The following is a 6,064-nucleotide window of genomic DNA, read 5'->3' as shown; positions in this document are numbered from 1 at the left end:
TCAAATTGTTCAACATACTTTTATCACAAATATGTGCTTTGTCTATAAATAGGGCATTTGTTCTCAGCTCACCCCGAGTGTGTGTGTCTGTGTGTGTGTGTGTGTGTGTGTGCGTGTGTTGTGTGTGTGTGTGTGTGTGTGTGTGTGGTGTGTGTGTGTGTGTGAGCTGTGTGTGTGTGTGTGTGTGTGTGGTCTAGCATTACTATACTTGTGGGGACCTAATTATGTTTACATAGTCACGTATGGGGACTGGCTTCCCTTATGGGGACAAATTGGAGGTCCCCATGAGGGGAATCATTCATTTTAGGGTGAAGACTTGGTTAGGGTAAGCCATGTGTTGGTTATGGTTAAGGTTAGGATAAGTCTCCAGGAAATGCATGTAAGTCAATGTAATGTCCCCTGAAGTGATGTATACATGGTATGTGTGTGTGTGTGTGTGTGTGTGTGTGTGTGTGTGTGTGTGTGTGTGTGTGTGTGTGTGTGTGTGTGTGTGTGTAGAGCGCAGAGCAGAGCTTCAGTAGGATTGTGGAGCTTTGCTGTGGAGCCTCAGAGGAATGCAGATGATTCTCTGTCGCTGCAGCAGCTGCTCTCTTAGCTTCAGTAAATCACACACACTGAGGTGCTTTGTCAGAACAGCCCAATAAGGTATCAGAAGGATCCACACACTGTTTAGATAAGCTTTTTGTACACACACATGTCACTCACTTTGTTATGGTTTCTGTTGCTGCCTCCTTGTCCTGAGTGGTGGTACATCCCATAATGCATCACAATCACAGGTAGTGAGCTCTGGCGTTAAGGGAAGGGAATTCTGTTGTCAGACAGCTGTTAGGAGGAACAGCCCAACATGCTGACAGACACACAGATCTGACATATCATCACCTTATTAAGAAGCTATGTCCCCGTAATCAATCATCCAGCAGTCACAACGCATTATCCCATTGTATTAGCTATATGGAGCTAAAACAAAGTAAAGCTAATTCATGCTTTCATATCTGCGTAGGTTTGTTACGGTTCTTTATGACGCATCAAAATGTAAGCGATATTAACTTCTTCAAATAAACTTTAACGCTGTGAAATTACACTGAAGAACCTAAAGCAGTTTCATGCATTTCCAATTGTGAAGAACCAAATGTATTACTCTGTACATTTGGAAATTGCTGTTTGTCTGTCTGTACTATTTGCAACAAATACAAAAAGGACAAATGCAGGTAGTACATTTAGGATATCATGGTTTTATATAAGAAACATATCTAATTCTTGATTCTATAACTTGTTAATATAAGTATTAAAAGAAAAAAGTATCAGCTATAAGGTTTTGAAATGAATGTCCTATGAATATATCTGTATAAATAATATAAACACACATTTAGTAAGTTTTTTAAAAATAACCTAGATAAACAAATGTTCATGGTACGATATCTGACACCTTTCATACCGTGTTATACCGCAATATCTAAACACTACAATATCGGTATACTGTTACAAACCTGCTGTGTGTAGTATGAACACTTTGAGTGTGTGTGTGTGTGTGTGTGTGTGTGTGTGTGTGTGTGTGTGTGTGTGTGTGTGTGTGTGTGTGTGTGTGTGTGTGTGTGTGTGTGTGTGTCTTTGTATGTCCGCAGTGTCATTCTAGGTGACTGCAGGGGATGGAGGTGACAAGCTCATGGTTCCCTCTGCGTCTCTGTAGTTAAAGTGTTAAACTAAAATAAGTTTATAGCTTATTGTCCTGGGACACTCTGGAATGTGTGTGTGTGTGTGTGTGTGTTGTGTGTGTGTGTGTGTGTGTGTGTGTGTGTGTGTGTGTGTGTGTGTGTGTGTGTGTGTGTGTGGTGTGTGTGTGTGTGTGTGTGTGTGTGTGTGTGTGTAGCTGGTAAGACAGGTGTGTGTGTGTGTGTGTGTGTGTGTGTGTGTGTGTGTAGCTGGTAAGACAGGTTTTTGTGTGGGTGTGTGTGTGTGTGTGTGTGTTTGTGTTTTTTTGTTGTGTGTGTGTGTGTGTGTGTGTGTGTGTGTGTGTGTGTGTGTAGCTGGTAAGACAGGTGTGTGATCATGCTCATATGTATTGGGTTTATGCGGTAGTGTATTGGTATTAACAATGTGCAGAAGCAGTGTCGTTAAAAAGTGTTTTAAAAAAGTTGTTTGTATTAATATTCTTTATCACAACTATCTCCAATGACTTATTCTTCTATGTATTCTCTGTTTAAAATAAATGAGAATTAAAATCCACAAAGGCCAGTGTGATTAATAATAGATCCACTTGAAGACCAATCAGATGCAATCACACTGCACAGAAGTACATTTGTTTGAAGGATTATACAACAATTATCTTACCCTCTATATCCACAATCAAAAGGTCAAAAGTCAAATTATACTACTCATGTTACAAAGCCATCTTCCAGGAATCTGTATATCTCACGATTGGCCAACACAATGCTCTATTAGATGGAGACAAAGCCTTCAAATGGACTGTACTGGTCTCACGGGTATAAATGAGGACGGCAGACGCTGTGTCTGAGGACAGATGGGGTCATGTGCAGCATAGCAGCTATTATTTAAATACATATAGCAATTGCTTTAAAATCACGTGAACAACATCGCAAAAAAATAGATTTGCCTTGATAATCCAGTGTATTATTAATGCTACTTTAAAAATAAAACAGCATCATTTTCTTTAAAATATAATAAAAATTGAAAAAACACTAAACTTCTACTTTCTTTTTTTTTAAATTGCAATTGTAAAATATCAAGACTTTTCAACTTGAAACAGTAGAATTTTCATTAAAATATTCATACAATTTATCCAATAAAAATAGTTTGTCTTAATCTTCACATGACATGGAAGCTATTGAAAATACTCAAGAGTCAAGATAAAACAGCTGAATGTTCGTTAAAATGGTTATACAAAATAAAGGAAAACACTAAATGCAACACTAAAATCAATGGTTTATTATTTTGACTTTTGACCAGTAAATACAAAAAAACACAAACCATAAGTATAAAAGTTATTGACCATATTAAGCAGAAAATACAGACATCAGTTTTCACGCCCGGCGATATTTACTGGGCCAAAGGTCACATTTTATATTGAAATGTTGGTTGCGACTGGTGTGTGTATGAGTCATTGTTCATACAGTGTTTATGTGTTAACTGCAGGTCTACGGGGTATTATTACGAGGGTAGTCGGTATTTAGGCTTTAAGCAAAGTTATCCTGGATTAGAGAGAACTTGGTAGACAACTGCTGAACGAGGGATAGAGAGAGGGGAAGATAAATGGAGAAGAGGTGAGATAAGGAGGAGAGAGAGAGAGAGAGAGAGAGAGAGAGAGAGAGAGAGAGGAGAGAGAGAGAGGAAGGGAGAGAGAGAGAGAGAGAGAGAGAGAGAGAGAGAGAGAGAGAGAGAGAGAGAGAGAGAGAGAATAGTAGGTACAGAAGGAAAGGGAGATATGGAGAAAAGGTTGTTGGGTCAGATAAAGTCGTTTTACATTTCCACTGCATTCGAAAAAATCCAGTTGCATAGAAGTCTATGAAAAAACGACTGTACTTCGGGCAAAAGTGAAGTGGACAGAGAGAAAGAGGTGGACAAATGGTAAAGAGGAATGAAAACAAAATGAAAATTGAAAAAAAAGGAGTGGGGAAAGAAGAGTAGTGTAGGTAAAGAAATACATTGAGAAAGAGTTAGTTTGTCAAAAGATATATTGCAAATTTCAAAGAAAAAGTCAAATCTCCAATATTCAATCATCCAATCATTGAGATGTGAGAAAGTGAAATAAGGAAATAAAGTTATTTAGTCAGACAAAGTAAGCATGATATCCACTCTAGTGGATTTATGAAGTAGTGCAGCTGAATAGAAGTCTATGAAAAAATGATTGTACTTTTTACGAGAGATGGACTGCGAGAAAGAGGGAGAGAAATGGAGAAAAGGATATTCAGTCATACTTAAATATGTGTAGTATCCACTGTTTTCGTAAAAAAAAGTAGTCCAGTTGTAAAGAAGTCTATGAAATAATGACTGAACTTCTGGCAAAGGAGAGATGGACGAGACTGAAGAAGAGATGAGAGGAAATAAACACTATAAAGTTATTTAGTCTAACAAAGTAAATGTAATATCCACTCAATTGGAAGTAATTCAGTTGTCTTTTTCTGGCGTAAGAGCGATTGACAGAGAAAAAGCGGGAGAAAAACCGAGAAGACAAAGAGATAAAGAAACATGGAGAGAAAGAAAAGAGAACAGGGTAGAGATGCAGAGTCGTTTAAGTAAATAAGGAGATATGGAAAAAAAGTGATTCGGTCAGAAAAAAAATCAACTTTATCGGTTTTGAAAAGAAGTCCAGATGTATAGAAGTCTATGAGAAAATGACTGTAGAGAAAGAGGGCGAGAAATGCAAAAGAGGCACATTTCCCCTCTGTGGGACTAATGAAGCTCAGCGCAAGTTCAACCAGGAAGACCGTCTTTACTCTTCATGTATTTCTATTCCCATGTTACTACTCTCTCTCCTCTCAATAGAGAGGCGAAGTCCCGCCCATCTACTTCCGCCCCATGGGACCTTATTTCTGAAAAATTATGTATTGAAGTCAATGGGGAGAAAAAATATATCTTTCGATCCCGTTTGAATTGTGCCACGAATAACACATATGATGTTTGTCAATCTTAAAAAATAATTTCCGTGTCAAAAAAGTCACAGTTTGTCGTAAAACTGTTGAAATATAAGACTATGAAAAATACACAACCAGAAAGACTACAAATCCCAGAGTCCCGGTCCCGCATGCTGGCTCTCACGGAACCGACTAACTCCCCTTGTGTGTATGTACAGCTCTCAACATGCCCAGACTTGGAGTGATTTTCACCTCTTTTAATACTTTCCGCCTCATTCTGAAAGAAAGAAGTGAAATGTTTCAACGTAACGGCCGCCTTGGTGTGTGGTGCGAGACGGGAGATGTAGTTCATTGAGCGCTTCACACACAAATGTGTTACTTCACAGTTTTACGACACATTTTAATTTTAATTTTGACAAACATCATATGTGTAATTCGTTGCACAATTCAAACGGGATCAAAAGATAATCTTTCTCTCTCCATTGACTTCAATACATGATTTTTCCGAAATAAGGTCCCATGGAGCTCCCCCGGAAGGGGAGGGACTTCGCCACTCTATAAGTAACCGGGGGCGTCACTCTTCAGCTTAACCAATCACTTCGCTCTATTCCCAAGAGTCTATCATAGCGCTCTGTCAAACCTTTTAAATCTGCTCTCCCCTCTGACAGCTGTCATTTCAGGGGACTCAACGCAACCCTCCTCCCCCCCCTTTCACCTCCTGTCCCTCTGAGTCCAGGGTCAAGCTAAGCCCCTCTCCTTCCGACCGACCCAACTATCCATTCACCACCACCTGTGTAGACCCCGGGGGGTTTCATCGGATCGGTTCTACCCTCCCGAATGATACTCCTGCACAACGGGGCCTAATCGCCAAAATTACCATTACATTCATTTGTGCATCTGCGCAATAAATATGTATTCTTACATAAAAACCGTCTCTCCTGATTGAACTAAGGGATTCTGAGATGAAAAAAGGGATTAAACAAAATGAACACTGAAGAAAAGAAGACAGTGGAGAGATTCAGAGTAGTGTGCAACATAAAAAAGAGATTTAGTCATTTAGTTAGAATATATCTTGTACCTGTCCAAGATAAAGTAACATTTCTCTCAGCAATGAGCAATCAATCATCCAATCATTAAGTGATCCACTTGTGTTAGAGAAAGGGGAAATGTATCAAAGGAGAGACAGCTGGAGGACGAGGGATGGACGGCTTACAGAGAAATGCGTGCCGGTGTCAGCAGTAAGTCTGTGAGTAGACCTTTATTTATAAAACCTGTGTAAGCACAAAGGGTCAAAAGAGCTCAGGTAACACAACCGCAACAAGGAGAGAAACGTAACACAAAGGAAAAGAACACATTGTTTATATAAAAACGACTAATACATTAAAAAAAGTCCAACAACAAAAGGGAGAATATGTTTCCTTGCAAGTTGAGTTTTACTGCAATAACACTGAACTGATTCCATTACAGGAAGTCAT

This window comes from Gymnodraco acuticeps, unplaced genomic scaffold (assembly GCF_902827175.1).
Source record: "Gymnodraco acuticeps unplaced genomic scaffold, fGymAcu1.1, whole genome shotgun sequence".
Lineage (NCBI taxonomy): Eukaryota > Metazoa > Chordata > Actinopteri > Perciformes > Bathydraconidae > Gymnodraco > Gymnodraco acuticeps.
The sequence above is the reverse complement of the archived record's forward strand: the minus strand, read 5'-3'. Positions refer to the sequence as shown.